A 23,668-nucleotide genomic window follows, 5' to 3' on the forward strand; every position below is an offset into this window, starting at 1 on the left:
GGAAATTAATATGTATCAAACAACAATAAAAAGAATAGATATTCTCTATACTAGAAAGTAAACAAAATGATTGCTAGGCATATGGTTTTTAGTGGAGGTCAACTACTTAATGAATCCACTGATGTTTTTGTGAATGACTTACAAATTTTGACTACCAAATGTAATTATGGCCTCTTCGTGATCAAATGATGTGTGATCAAATAGTACATAAAACGTTTAATATTAAATTACAGGAAAAGCTGTTATCAGTGCAAGATATAACATTAGGAGAAGCCTTAGGTATTGTTCATCAGTTTGAAGAAAAGAAGTTGGGTATAAGGGGACTAGCTGCCAAAACTCTAAGTGAGGTAGAGTTGGTGAAGAACTTAGATCTGGAAAAAAGAACACTTATTGGGAGAGGGAAATCATTTAAATGCAGTCTTTCAGGGCAATTAGTGAATGATAAGTCATGCTCAGCAATTGGATAGGTTTGTAGATATTATAAAACCAAAGGTCATTATGTTAGAATGTGTAGAAGTAAGAACAGGAATAGGGCCAGTAATGCTGAGATGATCAAACAAAATTCTGGTTATATTAAAGAAATCATGCATGAGATAGAAGCAATTCCAGATACATCTTAGGTATATATGAAATTGATGAAAAAAACTGATGCTCCTTTTTGTATTGTTGACATTGATGGAAAAGAGGCCAAGGTAATGACAAACTCAGATGCTTGACACACACTGATTGAAAATGAGTGGTTACATAAGTTTCCTATTCTACAAGTGCCTCTTGATATCAGACTTGTGGGTTATGGTAATAAACCTATTGACATATTGGGTGATTTTAATTCATCGTGGCATTACAAAGGTAAGACAATTGATGCAAAAAGGTATGTAGCCAAAAAAGGTTCTTGTTTGCTGAGTTGGCCACAATAAAGAGATTTGATGATTACACTCAATCCTAATAATCCAGATCAGGTTTTAGGATATAAGAATTTAATTCTACAAGTAAGTGAAGTTAGCGCTTTGGAAAGGAAAAATGTGTTTCCCAAAGCTGCTTCATCAGATTTAGGTCTGCTAAAAGCTTTTGTTTATAAGATCATCTTGAAGGAGGGTATGGTCCCAAAGTTGCATAAGGTCAGGAACATTCCTCTGTCCATGAGAGAATCATTAAAGGAAAAATTAGAAAAACCATGTAAACACAACATAATAGATGAGAGAGATTCATCATAATGGTTGTTACCAGTAGTGGTAGTACACAAACTAAATGGGAAAATGAGACTGTGTGTGAATTTAAGAGATCTGACTGAATGTGTGGAGTGGATCGGCAACTACTGCCCAGTATTAGAGAATTGTTTTCAATGCTGAAGGGTGCTACAGTATTATTCACGTTAGACCTTTCTGGAGCACACCACTACATTGTACTACATGAAGACAGTAAACAATATATGTCTTTCATTATACCAGAAGTTATGCATAAATTGTTCAAGGATGTAAAAATTGTCTAGTACAGTCAGGATGATATTTTCATATTTGGAAACACAAAAAGAGCATGCCGTGGCTTTATGCAAAGTGTTAATCATTTTGCAGAATCTGTTGACCTTGCCTAAAAGGTGTAAGTTTGAAATGAAATCAGTTGATTATTTGGGCCATAAAATTGATAAGCTTGGCATTTCACCTAAGTATATTCTGGTTAAGGCAATTGAAGATGCACCCTCCAGAGCCTCAAAACAAAGACAAACATACGTAATTTCTAGGTTTAGCCAAATATTTTGCTAAATTTATTCCGGTATTTTCAGATAAAATAAATTGTATGAGGAACGTAATGAAAAAAATCAGCATTTCATATGGGATAAAGAAAGTGTTTCTGAATTTTATTTTGTAGGTTGAAAAACAACATTGCCTCTGCTCTAGCACTGTTAGCATTTGATACTAAATATGATTCCATTATTATGACAGATGTTAATAAATGTAGGCTTTGGAGCAGTGTTGACGCAAGCTTGTAAAGGCAAAGCAGTTACTCTTGCTTTTGCCTAAAAACCGTTGGAAGGAGAGGAATTAAAATATTCTACTTTATAAAAAGAAGCATTTGCATGTTGGTGGTGCATTGAGTAAATTTATAGTGAGGACAGACCATCAACAGCTGGTGGATTTATACACCAAAGGGGGTTTTGGAAAGGCAACACCTAGAATTGTGAGATGACAATACAGATTGCAAGAGTTTAATTTCCTTGTTGATTCCTGGAGTTTGGAATGTTCTAGCAGACTGTTTGTCAAGGTTGCCAGTTAAACAGAGCAGTGACATGAGTGTTGTTGACAATGGTATGGATAAAGCTGTGTCAATTTGTGAAGTGTCCGATGGGTGCATTATGTAAGATCAATGGAACACATCATGTGATAATGACATGGAGACTCAGAAAGTTTTGTAATATATATCAGATCACAGTGGCCCAGTAAGAAATCATTGAGTGAGGATTTATTATCCTATTTCTGTATTGCCAAGGAGTTGTCGGAACAGAATAATTTGTTATTACGTGATGAGCAGTTGATTGTGCCTGTGAGTTTGGGGAAGATCATTCTAGATATGGTTCATGAGGGACATCCTAAGATGGCAGGATGAAGAAGAGAATTAGAAGCTATTTATGGTGGCCAGGTGTTGGTAGATGTAAAGAAGACAACGTAAGATATTGTATTGAATGTGCCATTAGTGACACAACTCAGAAAGTAGTAGCATGTGACAAGGAAGCATTTCATTTGATATAGCTGGGCCAGTGTGTCTATCCAGAGTCATGTTTTTGATATGGTTTTGATTGATCAACTATCACAATGGCCAGAAGTTAAATTGGTACATCATGTTACTTTAAAGGATATAATCCAGTTCCTCAAGGACATTTTTTAAAAGGAAGTATTTCCCAAAGGTTTAGTCATGGATTACGAAGTTCAATTACCATCAACTGAAACGAAATTGTTTTTGGAGGAACATGGGATCAAACATATACGCACGTCGGTATCTTATCTTCAAAGTAATAGAATTGTAGAAAGGTAGATCAGGATATTGAAAGAGGGCTTGCAGCTTGCAACAGCTAATAGCAAAGATTGTAATCAAGCTCTTAAAGAGTTGCTATAGTGTTATTGTGTCACACCTAGAACAATGGGTGATGAATCTCTGTTTGAAAAAATGAGAGGCAGACAGGTGGTTTGTAACTTAAATCAGATGTGGATGATGGATACAAAAGAGGGTAACATCTGGATCATGAGTAAAGTGATAAGATTACCAAAATGTTTTTGACTGAAGGTTGATATGAATAGATGTTATACAAATATGGGTTCAAGTGGTAAAGGGGTACAGAAAACATTGGGTGTCTGTACATCAGAGGACTGTAGTAACCAGCAATTTACCAATTCAGTTAGGTGGGCACAAGCATGTTGTAATGATTACCAAATATAAAGGATGAATAGCTCTGCTTATTGTATTGTTTTCCTTTATGCAATATTATGCATTTATTATTATTCTGTTTGCATTTCTTGTACATATTAACATGTAGTTTAATTTCTTATTTACATATTAATATGCAGTTATTATTTGCTTGTTTATAGGATGAATACTTTGTTTTGACAAAGAGGGATATGTGACATCTGAGGCAATCTTGGTGGCTGGAATCTCAAATTAGAATGTGGAATATTATGTGAAGGAGATCGCAGCCACTGACAGCTTGCCCAGGCTTCTTCTCTCATAGGAGGTTTACTTCTTCTGTCTACATATTCTATAAATAAACCTGCCTTCTTGAACCTTGTTGTGTGCAGAAGACTGATTGAAGGACAGAACGTAAAACAGGGACATACACACAAACATTGGAAGGAAGGGGGAAGCAGGATAAGGGCAGCAAGCTAAGCACAGAGACTACGCAGGAAAGCAGTGACTCAGCAATAGACTCAGGCAACGGAGGGCAGAAGAAGCAGGAAGGGACGGAGAGCTAAATGGAGGGCAGTGGCAACACATCAGACTATTTAGGGTAGGAGGGAGGAGACAGGTGAATGGACTCGGACAACAGAGGGCAGGAGGAGGTGGGTGGGGCAGCAAGTTACCCAAGCAGGTCATGCAGGAAGGGCAGTGGCAGAACAACTGCCACACAGGGCTGGGGGATGGACTTAGACAATGGATGTCAAGGAGGAGGAGGGCAGAGGCAGCAAACTTGGGTAGGGGCAGCACACTAGACAATGCCAGGCCAGACAGTGCATAAAACTCCCCACTACTTACTTTACCTAAACAACTATTAAAATTCACTAAAAAACAAAGTTTACAGTGACATTGTTAGGGAGTTTAAGAATATGTCATTTTATAGTGTATATATATATATATCTTAAAAAAAACAAGTTTACAGGGATGTCAGTTAGGTTCACATTTTACTCACACAAAACCACAGAAATTCAGCAGTTATAGTTATGGTTATCTCAAATAACTGTAACTCATGCCCAAGGTAACTATAACTCGCATCCCCACCATGCATAGTTTTCTCCTCAATAGTTTTACTGCAAATGTTACAATGATATTATCAATGATGTCATAGACAATGTCATCAGTGAAGTATTATCTGGGGTAATTAGCAGTGCATGGAGAGGGCATGAGTTATAGTTACCTTAGGGTGCGTGTTACAGTTATTTGAGATATCTTGCGACCTACCCCCTATAAGCACCCAACCACATGCCATTCATGGGGTGGCAGCTAAAACCCCATGAAGTAGCCAACCCATCACCATAAACAGCCTTAAGAAAGAAAAGAAAGGGGAGCAGGATAGGAATACCCTAAACCCGTAGACCAGGTGCTGGGGTCTCCAAGATACAACGCTAGAGCCCAAAAATATATATATTTTTTAATGTTGCTGAAACTTGCAGAGGATCTGCAAATATGGCAATTAAAAAAAGAAAAAACAAGTGTGATTTCCTGCCCCTGTTCAGTGTAGCCCCTGGGTGTGCACAGGCCAGACCAAGAGAGGTGGTGGTCCACGGGGCCTGTTGGGACACCACTCCTGAAATTTTATATAAGCCCTGAGTAGATGGTGTTCCTGGGGCATGTGAAAGACCCAGAAGAGGGGTCTCTGTGGCACTCCTCCATATCAATAATAAAGCCCAGGGAGGTGGTGGTCCCGGGGGCTCACAAAAGCTCAAAAGAGGGGGACCCACATGGCCCCCTCCAATGTTTTAAAAAAGCCCCTATGGAGATGGTGGTCCCCAGGGCTCAAAACAGCCCCAGAAGGAGCCCCCAAGCACATCCTCCTTTTTTTATATTGCCTCATGCCCTCGGGACCAGCCCCACCCGGAGCTACATTTTGAACAAGCATGGGAGACCATCTTAGTTCTTTTTTAATTTTCACTGGATTTGAGGATCCTCCACGATTTCTGGTGAAAATATTTTAAAAAAATGCTTTTTTGCCCTGGCAGGGTTCCAGAGGTGCCACAGGCACGAAGAGTAGGAGGTCAGGGTATTCTAACCCTGCCCTCTTTTCTTTAAAAAAAAAAAATATTTTGGGACTCAGCTAAAGCTAAAACCCAAAATGGCTGCCAACACTTCCTGGTTAAAGTGTTGGCAGCCAGTCATATCTCACCATTAGATCTCTGGGATCCGCAGAGCCTCCGCGTCCCTAGATATCTTTTTTTCCTTTCCATTTAATATCTCAAAAACTACTAAATGATTTACCTCAGCAAACAAAAAAGCACACTTTTTGTACCAAAAGCTGGCAGTCTGCCAAATGTGATGCAATTTCGTCCAGCAGTTCGGGCTGTAGTGATGTTCAAAATCCCTATGGGAATTTGCATGGAGAAAATGTGTTTTTTCGGACCCCCCTTCTTCACTGCCCCCAATTGAAGTATCACCGCAAAACTTTCAAGACAGCAGCTGAATTGGCTGTTGTACTAATTTTGAAAAAGTTAGTGATGATTTGTCAAATGGAGCCAAGGTTATTAGCAAAACAAAAAACACTTTTCCTAAGGAAAATAGGTCCTAACTACAGCTACCCACTGACTGGTTATAGTTATGTCAGTGTTTCTATAACCAATGGTGTTTTGTGTTGCTAATAACTTTGGCACCGTCTGACGAAACATTCCAAAAAAGTACTCTTTTTTGCATAGCTTGTGTATGGAAAGTTTTGGTGTGATCCACGAGGCGGGTCAAGAAAAAAGGGGAACCCAAAATACAAATTCCCCATGCACTTTCCATAGAGTTCTTTAAACAGGGCTACAGCAAAAACTGTGGAAGAGAAGGATCTTGGCCAGGCCCTTCACCTGCTGTGCACAGCCTTTGGCTGAGGGTTGGCTTTACATATGGTAGTAAAATATTACTTTGGTGGTCATTACGACCCTGGCGGACGGTGTTAAAGCGGCAGTAAAACCGGCAACAGGCCGGCAGTAAAAAAAAATTGGAATTATGACCGTGGCGGGAACCGCCAAAAAAGAAAGCCACTTTAACACTCCGACCGCCACGGCGGTACAGACAAACAGCGCGGCGGTCACCGCCAACAGACAGGCGGAGGACAATGTACCGCCCACAGTATCACAACCTACCAATCCGCCACCTTTTCCGGGGCGGATTCACCTCGGATAAAAACAGCGTTCCCCCAAGTCTCCCGATAAAAATGATACCTCACTTGTGTGGGTAGGCCTAGCGTCCGCGACAGGAAACGCCCCAAAGCGCAACGTGGACACATCCAAATATTTGAAAGAAAACAGAGGTGTTTTTTGCAAAGTGCCTACCTGTAGATTTTGGCCTCTAGCTCAGCCGGCACCTAGGGAAACCTACCAAACCTGTGCATTTCTGAAAACTAGAGACCTAGGGGAATCCAAGATGGGGTGACTTGTGTGGCTCGGACCAGGTTCTGTTACCCAGAATCCTTTGCAAACCTCAAAATTTGGCTAAAAAAACACATGTTCCTCACATTTCTGTGGCAGAAAGTTCTGGAATCTGAGAGGAGGCACACATTTCCTTCCACCCAGCGTTCCCCCAAGTCTCCCGATAAAAATGATACCTCACTTGTGTGGGTAGGCCTAGCGCCCGCGACAGGGAATGCCCCAAAGCGCAACGTGGACACATCCACATTTTTGAAAGAAAACAGAGGTGTTTTTTGCAAAGTGCCTACCTGTAGATTTTGGCCTCTAGCTCAGCCGGCACCTAGGGAAACCTACCAAACCTGTGCATTTCCGAAAACTAGAGACCTAGGGGAATCCAAGATAGGGTGACTTGTGGGGCTCGGACCAGGTTCTGTTACCCAGAATCCTTTGCAAACCTCAAAATTTGGCTAAAAAAACACATGTTCCTCACATTTCTGTGGCAGAAAGTTCTGGAATCTGAGAGGAGCCACAAATTTCCTTCCACCCAGCGTTTCCCCAAGTCTCCCAATAAAAATGATACCTCACTTGTGTGGGTAGGCCTAGCACCCGCGACAGGAAACGCCCCAAAGCGCAACGTGGACACATCCAAATTTTTGAAAGAAAACAGAGGTGTTTTTTGCAAAGTGCCTACCTGTAGATTTTGGCCTCTAGCTCAGCCGGCACCTAGGGAAACCTACTAAACCTGTGCATTTCTGAAAACTAGAGACCTAGGGGAATCCAAGATGGGGTGACTTGTGGGGCTCGGACCAGGTTCGGTTACCCAGAATCCTTTGCAAACCTCAACATTTGGCTAAAACAACACATGTTCCTCACATTTCTGTGGCAGAAAGTTCTGGAATCTGAGAGGAGCCACAAATTTCCTTCCACCCAGCGTTCCCCCAAGTCTCCCGATAAAAATTATACCTCACTTGTGTGGGTAGGCCTAGCGCCCGCGACAGGAAACGCCCCAAAGCGCAACGTGGACACATCCAATTTTTTTAACGAAAATAGAGGTGATTTTTGCGAAGTGACCTAAAATAAATTTGCCACCCCAACCCTCCCCCCACTCCGGGAGCGACCCTTGCCTACGGGGTCGCTCCCCCTGCGTGACATTGGCGCCAAAAAACAAATCCCCGGTACCTAGTGGTTTCTGCCCCCTTGGGGGCAGATTGACCTAAAATCGACCAATCTGCCCCCAAGGGGGGCAGAAATGGTCTAAATACAATTTGCCCCCCTAGGGGAGCGCTCCTTGCCTGATGGGTCGCTCCCCATCTCTAAAAAAACAAACAAACAAACAAAAAAACACAAAAAAGTTTTTTGCCCTGGCACCTAGAGGTTTCTGCCCCCCAGGGGGGCATAAATGGCCTAAAATAAATTTGCCACCCCAACCCTCCCCCCACTCCGGGAGCGACCCTTGCCTACGGGGTCGCTCCCCCTGCGTGACATTGGCGCCAAAAAACAAATCCCCGGTGCCTAGTGGTTTCTGCCCCCTTGGGGGCAGATTGACCTAAAATCGGCCAATGTGCCCGCAAAGGGGGCAGAAATGGCCTAAAGACAATTTGCCCCGAGGGGAGCGACCCTTGCCTGATGGGTCGCTCCCCATCTCTAAAAAAACAAACAAACAAAAAAAAACACAAAAAAAAATGTCCCCTGACGCCTAGAGGTTTCTGCCCCCAGGGGGGGCAGAAATGGCCTAAAATAAATTTGCCCTCCAACCCCTGCCCCCCCCCGGGAGCGACCCTTGCCTACGGGGTCGCTCCCCCTGCGTGACATTCGCGCCAAAAAACAAATCCCCGGTGCCTAGTGGTTTCTGCCCCCTTGGGGGCAGATTGACCTAAAATCGGCCAATCTGCCCCCAGGGGGGCAGAAATGGTCTAAATACAATTTGTCCCCGAGGGGAGCGACCCTTGCCTGATGGGTCGCTCCCCATCTCTAAAAAAACAAACAAACAAAAAAAAACACAAAAAAAAATGTCCCCTGACGCCTAGAGGTTTCGGCCTAAAATAAATTTGCCCCCCAACAAAGCCATCAAAAGACTATAAGCAAACTCCATAACTGCAAAATGCTCTCTTAGGCAAAATATTCAAGCTAACGAGACAAAATCTAAATCAGAAAAACATGAAGCGCATATACTAGTAAAGGAATCAGTTTCCGACAAACAGCAATACCATTGATAATGTATGAGGGGCCCAATCATAGAAATACATATAATTCTCTGTCGATATTGGTCCCTTGTCAACTGCTCTGAGTCAAACAATCCATTTGCTTTCGAGCTGTCTCAGAGCCATTGTTCTGTTACCTCCTTGTGCATGGGGTTCCACGACATTCAAACCATGGAATTTGATTTTGATCACTTTACCCTGCTGGTGGGCCACGTTCTAATGGACAGCTAGAGGATAGGTGTTGTTGTTTCATATGGCACAAAGATGTTTCTCGATGGGTTCCTTTAATGATCCTACAGTGCTATCAACATATATGAGGTCACATTGACAAATAATGCAATACACAACAAATTTGATGTTGCAGTTGATGAACCTCTCAATAGTATATTGTTTGCCTGTGTTATATTGAAAACATATGGTCTTGTCACTAGCACATTGGCATACATTGCACAAACCACAAAAAAACCTGGGTAGTGAGGGCAACAAAGTGTTAGGAACAGTCCTTTGAAAACTGTGACATAATATGTCATATAATGTTCTGCCCCTACTAAGTACAATGGTGGGTTTCTAAGCAGTGTAGGTTTTTAAGGTGCCATCCATTTGTAAAAGAGACCAATGCCTGTCTAAGATTTTGATGACCTCATGGCTAAGTGGACTGTAGAGAGTAATAAAAGTGAGCCTGTCATGAACCTTTTTATTGCGTTTAGGAGTATGACACAAAAACACTTCATGTTTAGTATTCAGAACTCTTTCTAGCACTCATGAGTACGTTTATGGGGAAACCCTATATCTGAATCTATTCTCCATTTTGTTTAGGTCTGTCAAGAAACTGGAGTCCTTGTTGCTGTTACGTCTTCACTTTGTCATTTCACCAAATGTTATTGCTCTAATCTGGGAGCTGGAGTGAGCACTGGTAGCATGTAGAATGGCATTGCATGCTGTGATTTTCCAATATAGGTTAGAACAAATAGTGAAAGTGTAACATCCAGAAAATCAATCCAATGCTCCTCAAATTTATATGAGACTGTAGGTGTTCAAGTGTTGTTCAAAAAGAACTAGTTGGTCAACATTTCCTGACCAAAACAAGATGCATTCATATATGTAACAGCCCCAATAAATAATGTTTCACTGAGTTCAGCAGGCAGTTGGACCATGCATGCAATTTCTCAAACCAACCCATGTATAGATTGGCAAATTACAGAGAAAACATTGCAACCACTGCCACAACCTGAGTCTGGTGGTACCAAGTATTGTTATATGTGAAAATATTGTTGTCCAGAAGAATGTTGATGAGCTCCAAAAACATCAGATATGTTCATTGTTAGACTTGGTTTCCTTAGCGTGGTCTCCCTTAACTTTTTGCCTCTGTTTCCCAGGTTGGTGATATGAGCTGGACTCTGTTTTTGCTGTTTTTGTTACTCTGGGCACTTTATCACTGCTATCCAGTGCTAAAGTGCAAGTGCTCCTATGTAAAATAGATGTGTAATTGACTTTCCATGATTGGCATGTTTGATTTACTTGTAAGTCCCTGGTACAGTGCACTAGAGGTGCCCACAGACTGTAAATCAAATGCTACTAGTAGGCCTGCAGCACTGGTTGTGCCACTCACATTAGTGGCCCTGTAAACATGGCTCAGACCTGCCACTGCAGTGTCTATGTGTTCAGTTTTAAACTGCCAATTCTACTTGGCAAGTGTACCCACTTGCTAGGCCTAAACCTTCCATTTTTGTACATGTAAGGCACCCCTAAGGTAGGCCCTAGGTAGCCCCATGGGTAGGGTGCAGTGTATGTAAATGGTGGGGCATGTACTAATGGGGTTTACATGTCCTAACAGTGAAATACTGCCAAATTTGTTTTTCACTGTTGCAAGGCCAATCCCTCTCATAGGTTAACATGGGGACTGCCTTTAAATATTGTTAAAGCTCAGATTCCCTTTGGGAGCAGATAGACATTTGGAGTTTGGGGTCTTGAACTCAAAATGTAATTATACATATTTTTGTGAAGTTGGTTTTTAGACTGTGTGCTTGAAAATGTCACTTTTAGAAAGTAGGCATTTTCTTGCTTAAACCATTCTGCGACTCTGCTTGTTTGTAGATTCCCTGTCTGGGTCAGTTTGACAACTGGGCTGTTTGCACCTCTCTCTAGATTCCCTGTCTGGGTCAGTTTGACAGTTGGGCTGTTTGCACCTCTCTCTGGACAGTGACATAAAGGGAGCTGGGGTGTAGCCTTCATATCCTAATGAGCCATCTGTGCTAGGAAGGAGGGAAGGAATCGTCACTCACACCAGAAAGGGCTGTGCCTGCCCTCACACAATGCAGTCTCCAAAACCCTGGTGTGTGTCTGGGGCCTGGCCTGCTTCAAAGGCAGAAAGGGGAATAAGAAGAGTCCCCAAAACCCCTGAAAATTAAATTACTTCTGGATTCAAGAGGAACCTCTGCCAAAGAGAAGAGCAGAGGAGAAGTGCTGCCCCAGCCTGTGACTGTGCTTTGTTGGGCTATCCTGCAGTTACTGCATCTGCCTGAGAAAGGGGACAAAGACTGGACCTTGTTGTGCATTCCTGCTTGAGAAGAATCTCCAAGGGCTCGAACTGAGCTTGCCTCCTGATGTTGAAGTCTCAGAGCCATCAAAGGCTTCCCATGCCAGCACGTGGACTCCCTGCTGAGAGTCCTGCCCTGCCAAGTGGTGCCCTATCCAGTTCCTGGGCCCTTGAAAGGTGAAGATGGCAGACAAAGACTGAAAATCCATGCACAGACTGCCATGCGAGGACATTTTTGACACACCTTCCGTGACACGGCTGATAAAGGATGCGCTACCAGCTTCGTGGCTGAAATCCACGATCCACCTGCATCATGGCTGGAAGATCGATGCAACACAGCTGGAGAAACGACACGCAATACCTGCTAACAGAGCCTGATAATGAGGCAAACCCCATGCAGCACGGTTTTGTGATACCGTGCGACTGGATTTTCAATGCAACTTCACTGGGCGTGGAAAAACAACGCAAAGCCTGCCGGACCCGAGGTGCCCATCTGTATCAATGCATCACTCTCTTGCGGGAGGGAAGAAATTACGCACGCCGACCGGAGGAGGAACAATGCACAGTCTTGCTTGCGAGTGAGAAATCAACGCATTGCTGGCCTTTTCCAATGCACATTCTCCCATGCAGTGTTATTTTGAAGCTACCTAGGTACTTTTGACACAGAATGGGTAAAACCCTTTGATACATCTGGCCCTAAGACTCTTATTCTTTGAAAATTCATATCTTGACTTGTGTATGTTGGATTTTTGTTGTTTTGGTCTTGTTTTGTTGAGATAAATATTAACTATTGTTCTAAACCTGTGTTGTATCATTTCGTAGTGTTTTCACTGAGTTACTGTGTGTGTTGTTACAAATACTTTACACATTGCTTCTAAAGTTAAGCCTGCCTGCTCGGGCCAAGCTACCAAGAGGGGTGAGAGGGGGTTAACTGAGTGTGATTCTCCTTTACCCTGATTAGAGTGAGGTTCTTGCTTGGGCAGGGAGTAACCTGACTACCAACCAAAGACCCCATTTCCAACATTCATATAATGTAGCATCTCTGGTTTCCAGAAAATGTTGTACAGCTAAAATACCTTATTGTTTGGGAATGTAAGTGTAAAGTGAGTTAACATCAAGTGTTACTAAAAGGTGCCCTGCTGCCCATTCAAAGAATGAGACTTTACCAAGTAGGTCCTTGGGGACTTTGATATAGGATGGTAGAATGTGTACTAAAGGTTTTATGAACACGTCAATGTATTCAGATATCCTCTCCGTAGGAGAGCCGATACCGGATATGACGGGTCTCCCTGAGGGAAATCAATCCCTATTTTGTGTACCTTGGGTAAGATGTAAAGACATGGCCCCTCATTATGAGTCTGGCAGTCTTAGGACCGTCAGACTCGCGGTGGCAGTCCCACTACTTTGGCGGTGGTCAGACCGCCACATTATAACTATGGCGAAAGCGTCACAGACGGACAGCCGGCACCGCCAGTTTCCCTCCACAGGAGGGGCTGGTGGTGCCGACAGTCCTATACCACCAGAGCAGCGCTGCATGCAGCGCCACCCTGGGAATTACGAGTCCCCTCTCTGCCAGTTTTTGCATGGTAGTCCCACCGCCATGTAAAAGCTGCCAGAGACGGGGTGCAGGGGGCCCCATGGGGGCCCCTTCACTGCCCATGCACTTGGAATGGGTAATGCCATGGACGGCACTGTTGCGCTTTTCACTGTCTGCTTAGCAGACAGTGAAAAGCACAACAGGTGCTGTTGCACCTTAAGCACTGCAACATTGCCGCTGGCTCGGTTACATTCCGGCGTCAATGTTGTGGGCTGATTCCCGCTAGGCAAGCAGGTGGTAACTCTGTTTCTGCCCACTTTTTATGTGCGGAAGATCCACAGTTGTAAAGATACTATTAGTAAAATGCCTTTGTGAATATCAAAGAATTATAAACTTACCCTAAACAGCAAGTTTACCATTCTGAATCAGGCCTATAAGGCACAAAATCTTAGTGATATATTGTGTCACAGCATACCATGGTAATTTTGTGGTATACCGCGGTACATCACAATCACCCTACAAAATTTAAAGGTATCCACATTGTTTAGACTACACTTGGGGCCTGAATTAGAACTTGGTGGACAGGTTACTCCATCACTATGGTGACAGATATCCTGTCATCCGTAGGATATAATGGGATTTAGATTTCGGGGGAGGGGATATCTGTTACCATTGGAATGTCCTATCTTTTTAAGTGTGGAGACTCGGCAGTCATAAAGATGCAACTCGTAAATTACCTTCCTTTGAGAGTAACAAGCAATCTCAAGTCTTATAACTTTAAAACTACTGAACCAATATACAGCTATTATCTTAAAGGACCCTTTACACCCCATACTCTCTATTTCTGCAAAATTTCATCCAAATCCTTTAGCCGGTTTTCTATTATATCTGTTTAAACAATAGTGTATAACATGGCACGTCACTGCACTCCACCATAAGGCATACCACTTCACTGTCTGACCTGTCACTCCACCCTACTACACCCCACTCCACTTGAAGACAGTCCACTCCACCCTATGGCACTCCAGGCCACTCTGCTCTATGACACGCCATGTCACTCTACTACATGCCACTCTTCTGGATGACATGCCACTCCACTCTGACACTCCACGTCACTCCACTCAATGACACACCACACCACTCTATGACACCCCGTACCACTCTACCGCACACCACTCCACTCTACAACAGCCCACTCCATGCCACTCTACTCTATGACATGCCACTCTACTCTGTGACACTCCATTCTATGACATCCCACTTCAATTTACACCACTCCAATATACTCCCCTCTACTGTAAGGCACTGTATGACATGCCACGCTATTACATGCCACGCTATTACATGCCACTCTTCTCTACTTTACGACATGCCACTACAGTGCATGCCACTCAACTTTCCAATGGTCCACTCCACTATATAATACTACATGCCACTCTGCTCTATGACACACAACTCCACTCTACCACACACCACTCCACTCTACCAGATGCCAAGCCCTTCCACTCTAGGATATCCCACTTCACTCTGCACCATCCAATCAACACCTCTCCACTCCAAGGTATTGTATGACACACCAATCTATGACACATCACTCCACTCTGCTGTATGACATGCTACTACAATGTACAACAACCCACACTCTACTCCACTCTATGTCCCTCCACTGTAAAGCACTCTACTCCACTGTATGATACTGTTTGACATGCCTCTCCTCTCTACGACACACCACTCCAGTCTATGGTATGTCACTACAATATATGACATGCAACTCCACTCTACAACACTTGCCTCCACCATGTTTCACTCTACGGCATTGTATTCCACCCCACTTGATTCTGGCCGACTCCCCAAGCCACTCCACTAAATGCCTCTCCACTGTATGCTATGATGCTGTACACCACCACAATGTACTCTACAACACTCTATGTCACAAAAACTGGATGCCTCGTCACTCTTCAACATGATACTCTACACCTCTCCACTCTCAGCTATTCCACTCTATGGTACGCCATTGTACCCCACTCTGCTCCATTCTACACCACTCAATTCTATGCCTCTCCACTGTTAGACACTGTGATACGCCACTCTATGACAAGACACTTCACTCTACTCTATGGCATGCAACTCCACTCTACCCTATGACATGCCACTCTATTCCACTCCACTCTATGCTATTCCACACTGTGATACTCCACCCTACATCACTCCACTTTACACCACTCCTCTTTTCACCAATCCACTCTATGCCACTCCTCTCTACACTGTTCCACTCTATGCCACTCCACTCTGACCCACCCTACTCTACTCCACTCCATCCTACACTGCTCCACTATACTCTACAACATGCCACTCCACTCTATGTCACTTCACTGTACGGCAATCCACTCTATGCCTCTCCACAATGCCTCACTCTATGGCTGTTCACTCTACGCCAAGACAATATACAGCATGAGACTTTTGCTAAAATAATCTATGACACTACACTGCATTCCATTCCACCCTTTTCCATAACACTCTACTCCATGACACTTTATGCCACAATATGATATTCTACGACAAGCCACTGTATGACACTCACTTTACGCCACTCTACACTGTGCCATTCCACTCTACAACACTCCACTCCACTCTACAACACTGTACGCCCCTCCGCACTGCCACTTTCTACCCCACTCAATGGCACTCCTCTGTACAACATTATACTCCAGTCTAAGCCACTGTACAACACTCTACTCCACTGTATGCCGCTCTACTATATATTACTCTACTCTATGATACTTCATGCAAATCCCTCTATGCCATTCTCCTAATTTACTCCACTCTCCATCAATCAATCAATCAATCAATATTTGTAAAGTGCTGCTACTCACCTGTGAGGGTCTCAAGGCGCTGGTGGGGAGGGAAGAGGCCTCATCTGAAGAGCCACGTCTTGAGGTTCTTCCAGAAAATGGTGAGTGACGAGCTTTATCTGAGGTGCAGGGGGAGGTTGTTCCAGCTCTTTGCTGCAGTGTAAGTGAAAGATCGTCCTCTGGTGGTGGTTTTGCAGATGCGAGGGATGGTGGCCAGGGTCATCTGGGCAGAGCAGAGGGATCTGGCGGGGGTGTGGAAGGAGACACAGTGGTTCAGGTAGGCTGGTCCTTCGTTGTGTTTGCCCTTGTATGTGTGGGTGAGAAGCTTGAAGGTGATTAGCTTCTCGAATGGTAGCCAGTCGAGAGTAGAGGGTCCTCAGGTGTTGGGAGATGTGTTCTCGGGGAGGGAGGTCCAGAATAAGTCTGGCGGTGGCATCCTGGATGAGTTGAAGTTTTTTGATGCTCCTAGTTGAGGTGCCAGCGTAGAGGGCGTTGCCGTAGTCAAGCTTGCTTGTCACTGTCTGCTGGGATCCATCTGAAGATCTTTCGAAGTTTGCGGAGGAGTCGACTGAGTTTACCTGGCGGGTCATGTATAGGGATGAATTGAGGATGATTCCTAAGTTGTGGGCATGCTTGGTCGGTGCAGGGGGGACGGTGAGGGATGTGGGCCACCAGGAGTCATCCCAATTTGAGGTGGCGTTTCCGAAAATGATGAGCTCCGTCTTGTCAGAATTGAGCTTGAGGCTGCTTTCTCTCATTCAGGTGGCGACGGCTTCCATTCCTGCGTGAAAGTTCTTTTTGGCCATGTCCTGGTCTTCAGTGAGGAGAATGATGAGTTGTGTGTCATCGGTATATGACACAATGTACCGTGGCTTCTGAAGATGGCAGCAAAAGGGGCCATGTAGTCGTTGAACAGCGTGGGATTCTGTGAGGATCCTTGGGGGACTCTTGAGGGTCTGGAAGTGTAGGGCGGGAGTTAGACTCTTTGCGTCTTCCCGGAAAGGAAGAAATGGATCCATTCCAGGGCTCTTCCGTGGATTCCCATGTCGTGGAATCTGATGTGCAGAGTGCTGTGGAAGACCGTGTCGAAAGCTGCTGAGAGGTCGAGGAGTATGAGTGCTGTAGTGTGGCCGTGGTATAGGAGTATAGTGCAGGGAGTGCTGTCTCCGTCCTTTGGTTGCTGCGGAAGGCAGACTGGGAGCAGTCCAGTTGTTTTCCTCAATGAAATTCCATAGCTGTGCGCTAATTGCTTTCCCTAGTACTTTGGTGGGGTAGGGTAGCAGCAAGATGGGCTGGAAATTCTTTAGTTCTGATGGGTCGGCCGAAGGTTTCTTCAGGAGAGGGTGTATTTTGGAATGTTTCCAGTCCTCAGGGAAAGTGCCCGTGCTGATGGAGCAGTTGGTTGTGTTACGAAGCTTGTGACGACTAATGCGCTGGCTCTGATTTATATATGGTGCGGGCAGAGGTTTGAGGGGGCTCCGGAGTGGGTGCTGTTCATGATGTTGACTGTTTCCCCTGCGGTGAGCGTGGACCAGTTGTGGATGGTCTGGGCGGGTTCTGGGGGGGGTAGGTCGGTCGCAGGTTCCGTTGCCCGGATTTTCCGGGAGGAAGCTGTCGTAGATGTCCTGGATCTTGTGGTGGAAAAAGAAAGTGAGTTTGTCACAGAGGTCCTGTGATGGGGGGATGCTTGTGGCTTCGGAGGGAGGATCCTTGAACTCGTTAAGGACTTAGAAGAGTTCCTTCAAGTTGTGTGCGGAGGAGTTGATGCGCTCCCAGAGTGCGTCCTTACTTGCGTTCTTGATTTTTCTTTGGTGGGTGGTGGTTGTGGATCTGAATGAGGCAAGGTCTTCACTGGATTGGCTATTTCTCCTTTTGTTCTATAAACGTTCACAGGTATGCTTTGATTCTTGGTTTTCGGTGGTCGGTACTCTATTCTATGATACACAAATCCACTCTACTCCACTCTACACCACTCCACTCTACACTACTCTATGCCACTCTACTATATAACACTCTATGCCCCTCCACTTTATAACACTCAATGCCACTCCACTCTACCACACTCTACTCCACTCTATGCCACTTTCAAACACTATACAACACGCCATAGAACTCCAATGTACGACACACTACTCTATGAGGCGTTATTCCACTCTATGCTACACCACTCCACTCTGCTCCACTTCTTGTCACTCCACAGTATGAAACACCACTCTATTCTATGACACATTACTCCACTCTATGCCATGCCACTTCACTTGACTCCATGATCTCTACTCTATTGTGCAAGACTTTCCACACATCCGTGCCACTGTACAAAACTGCACTTTACACTGCTCCACTCTACTTCACTCTATGTAACTCTATTCTACAACACTCTATTGCACCATAAGCTGCTCTAGGACACTCTGCTCCTCTCTGTGTCCCTACAATCCACTCTACAACATTCTACTCCACTCTTTGCCACTGTACAACACTGTATTCCACACTATACTACTCTAGGGCACACCACTCCATTCTACCAAATGCACTCCACTTTATGACATGCCACTCCACTCCATGCCACTCTAATCTAGGACAAGTACCTCTATGACACACCACTGTACTCTACTGTACCACATGTAACTACAGTCTATGCCATTCCACAACATTCTATTCCACTTTATGACTTTGCACTGTACACCACTCTAATTCACTCATTGTCACAACACTACACTCAAATACACACCACTCCAGTCTACAACATGCTACTTCACTATACAGGCTCTAATCTATGCCCCTCCACTCTAAGAGACTGTATGACATGCCTCTCTATGATATGCCACTCACTCGACTGAAGAGCATGTCACTACAGTCTATGGGGGTCATTATGTCCCTGGCAGTTCTGCCTCTCCACACCGGTGGTGACGGCCAGACCGCTGTCAGCGCGGCGGTGCAGGACTGCCAAATTAATACAAAGGTAATGAACTGGGTGCATTGCAGCCAGTTCACCACCTGTACCCCGAGGTGTAGGACCACTTGGCCGAAGGTTGTCCACCTTTGACCCGGTGGTTCACCTAACACCGCCTGCAATATTTTGAGTATCTTTACCAGCAGGCATTCCTTGCCGGCAGCCCCGCCACAAAATCCCTGGTGGTAAGGGCACTGGAGACAGGAATACTCATTCCTGTCGCCACTACAGGACTCCCCAACACCCCCCTCCATGTCGGAACTGCCCCAACCCCAGACCCTATCCCGCTCAAGCAGCGACACCCCCTATCCCGATCATCATACCGTACCCCCGCCCCATCCATGCATGCACACACCACACATACATACATACACACACACATCCACACTCACTCATTCACACACACATGCACACATGGCCACGACACTCCCCCCTGCTTACATGCAGCCACATAGGCACACAGACACTTGCACACACACACACAAATACCCCCAACACCACCAACCCCTCCATTCACACACACTTATTCCCATTCACGCACATAACATTCAACAACCCCCCTCCTCCCCTGTCGGTCGATCACCTTACCTAGTGGTTGTCCGGGAGGAAATTGGGTCCATGGAGCCTGCTCCGCCACCAGCGCCCCCCCAACACAATACCGCCACACTGTCTACAATATAGTAATACGGTGGGCAGTGTTGTGGTGATGCGCAGTGGCGACGGAGCAGACTCCACTAGACAGCTGACCGCCAGTATGGCTGCTGGCGGCTTCCCCGCCAAATAGTGCCGGAGAGCAGCAAACAGCCATGTTGGCGGTCAAGTGGCCGGCATGACTTCGGCGGTCTGCAAAAAGGACCGCCGAAGTCATAATCAGGGCCTATGTTACCCCACACAATACTACTCCACTGTGTGTCCCTACCATGTATGCTACTCTAATCCTCTCTACGACACTCTACAACATGTTACTCCATTCTACAACATGCCACTCTACTTTATGACATGTCACTTCACTCTAAGATGTCACTCCATTATATGACACTGTATACCACTTCACTCTTTGACAAACCACAACACAGCACTCAACTCTGCTACATGCTACTCCACTCTGCAAAATGCCACTTCACTTTGCCACGCTACTCAAAGATACTCTACTACACTCTGTGACACTCTATGCCCCTCCACTCTACTCCACTGTGTACCACTCTGCGAGACTCTTCTCCAAATCTACACCATTCTATGATACTGTACTCTAACCCTCTCAACACCACTTAAAACTATGCCACTCCACATCTCTCTACTGTATGCTATAACACTGAATGCCATACAACTCTATGCTATGACACTCTACGTCACAACACTATACACCACAGCACTATACAACGGGACACTCCACCGCACTCAACTCTGCACTATTCCACTGACCGCCACTTCACTTTATGACACTCCATTCAATGCCACTCAACTTTACACCACTCCACTCTGTGTCAACTCTGCTTCTCTACACTGTACACCACTATGCCCTAAGCCACTCCAGTTTACGGCACCCCACTCCACAACATAGCACACTACAGTATTCCACTCTCTGCTACTCCAGTCTATGCCACTCAACTTCACACAACTCCACTTATGCTATTCCACTCTACACCACTCCACTCTACATGACTCCACCCTATGCCACTGCACTCTATGCCACTCCACTGTACTCTAAGACATGCTACAACAGTCTACACCACTCCACTGTATGCAACACCTGTGTGCTATTCTATTCTCTGCCACTCCACTTTACAATGCTCCCCTCTACATCACCCCACTCTATTCTATGACAATGTACGCCATAACACTGTACGCTATGACACTACATGCCACAATACTCTATGATATGACAGTGTAAGAAACAATACTGCACGACACACCACTGTACACCACTCCAGCCAGTGCCACTCCAGTCTATATCACTCTACTCTACTCCACTCTATGACATTGTAGTCCACTCATCACCTCCACCCTACCACACTCTACTCCACTGTATGGCACTCCACTGTAAAAATGCTAATCCAGCCTATGCCACTGTACAACACTGCTACACAGTATGCTACTTTACTCTACCCTACTCTGCGTTACTCCACTCCACTGTATGACACTCCACTGTACTCCACGACACCCTACTTCACTGTGCACCACTCACATTAAAAGACTTGGCTCAACTCTATCTCCCTCTACTGTATGCCACTTTACTCTACTCTTTTTACTGTACCACATTCTACCACACTATAACTCTGTGCTCTTCCATGCACAATGCTCTGATAAATGATTTTATTAGACATGTAATGAGTCTTGTTAGGAATACCATCATTTAACACGCGATGACAGATGTAATGTGAAAGGGTTTGAGCAGTATATGGAGAAGGCATGAGTTATAGTCAATGTATTGTGGCCAGCAAGTTCATAACACTGTGTACGAAGAGGCACAAGTTATAAATTTAAGGTTTGAGTGGTTTAAGATGTGTTTGTGTGTGTGTGCAGTTGTGCGCGTGTGTGTTTAGTGACTTTAATATTTTAATCATTAGTCATAATATTCAGTGTATTCTTTAACATTATTTACATATTGCTTTTATTTATTAAAGTATATATTTATTTGTAACTTATATTATTATTATTTTAAACTCTAATACCTCAAATAAATTACATCTAATGTTATGTATATATTTTGATATACTTTGTTTTATGTTGTTATATGTTTGTAGTTTGCATACAGGGGCCAGACTTACAAAAGTGTCACGCAGTGCATCAACTGAAATTGATGGAAGGGTACATTTACATTACAAAATATTATGCTTAGACTAACCTTAAAACATTTCCCACTTCAGATGTGTACTGTACAGTGCAGCACACATGCAAAATGGGAAAAGGTAGGCGAAATCAAAGCATTTCTACCTCCTATGCCTGCTTCAAAGATGCATTATTTTTTGGTACTTAAATTAGTAAATAGGGTTTTGCGATACAAACAATGGCTTGTTGCCTTCTTGATGTACAGTAACAAAACAGCACTGTTTTGCACTGCTTCATGTTACCTTAAGGTGTCTTACCTGCACATTCTAAGCCAAGGTATGTGAGTTTGATAATTTTGCTTTCAATATTTTTGACACAATATTAGTGTTTTTGTCCTGATATTTTGTCATACAACCCAAAAAGATAGGGAGAGATGGACAAAGTCAGGGTAAGACAGAGAGCGATGAAAAGAGCAAGGGACAGGGAGAAAGAGAGAGAGGTTTCAAAGAAAGATAAAAACAAGGATGAAAATATAGGGAGAAGCAAAAATGCAGAGATGTGGAACAGAATGGTAAGAAAGAGATGGAAAAAGAAAGAAAGACAGGGAAAAATGGGCTGATGGAGAGAAAAAGAGATACAGGGAGAAAGAAGTCAAAATCAGAGACAGAAGTTGAATGACAGAGAGACAGATTTAGACAGACGGAGACAGGGAAAGATATATACTGACTGCAGATGGAGAAACAGGAAGAGGCAGAGTAAGAGTGAAACTGGGAGAGAGAACTGCAAAAGAAAGAGAGACTGCAAGGTGGGGAGACAGAATGTGAAAGATAGTGAGACAGAGAAAGCGAGAGAGTGAAAGAGAGAGAGGAAGAGAGAGAGAGAACAAGATAGAGACAGAGGTAGGGGGAGACAGGAACACTCTCAATCAATCAATCAATCAATAATTAATTTTTATGGTGCACTTATCACCCGTTGGGGTATCCAGGTGGCATGTTTGCTGCATAGGTGTTGGATGGAGGTCAGCCAAACAGCCAGTTCTTGAACTGCTTTCTGAAGTCCTGGATGGAAGGAGAGGCCCTTAGGTGGATGGGGAGACTGTTCCAGGATCTTGCTGCCAGATAGGCAAAGGCACACCCTCCGTAGTTGCTCCTACAAATGCAGGGTGTGCGAGCAAGGTATAGGGAGGTGGAATGTAGGAGTCTGGGGCTGTGGTGAAAGCTCAGTTGGTGGTTGAGGCAGGCTGGGCCTTGGTTGTGTAGGGCACTGTAGATGAGTGTCAGAAGCTTGAATTGGCACTGTCTGTGTACGGGAATCCAGTGCAGATTGTTGAGGCTCGAGGATATGTGGGTCCATTTTGGAAGGATGAGGATGATCCTGACTGTATTGTTCTGGATGACTTAAAGTCCTTTTTTTTAGGTTAATGGTGAGTCCGGCACAGAGGGAGTTTCAGTAGTGCAGTCAGCTGGCGATGAGGGCCTGTCTGATGTGCCCCTTGTGTCGGTGGGGAGCCATTTGAAGATCTTTTATAGCAATCAGAGTGTGCAGAAGCAGGACCCGGATACTGCATTGACTCAGTTCTTCATGTTTAATTTGTTGTTGATTATGACTCCAAGGTTATGGACATGTCCTGCCACTGAGCAGGGGTTCCACGGGCCACCAGGAGTCGTCAATGCACTGAATGCATGATCCTTTACACATGCAGCAAAAAGTCTTAGAATCCACTGGCAATGTCCCCACAAACTTCAACCAAAAGGTTAAAAACCTCATGCCTAAAAATGCTTAGAGCTAGTGAAAACCTCTCCCAGGGTCAAATATATGGGTCCATATTTATGAAATGTTTGTGCTGTGTTACCATTATTTTTCTACGTTAAAGCGTTGCAAACCTAACTCCACATTTAAATTTTGACACTTTACCAATCTAGCGTAAAAATTTAGAAGTTAGCGCCTTTTTAAGGGAGGGCCAATCCACCTTGCATCACATTGTGACAATCAGATGCAAGGTAGACGTTCACTTCCTAAA

Source organism: Pleurodeles waltl, chromosome 2_2 (genome assembly GCF_031143425.1).
Source record: "Pleurodeles waltl isolate 20211129_DDA chromosome 2_2, aPleWal1.hap1.20221129, whole genome shotgun sequence".
NCBI classification, from domain to species: domain Eukaryota; kingdom Metazoa; phylum Chordata; class Amphibia; order Caudata; family Salamandridae; genus Pleurodeles; species Pleurodeles waltl.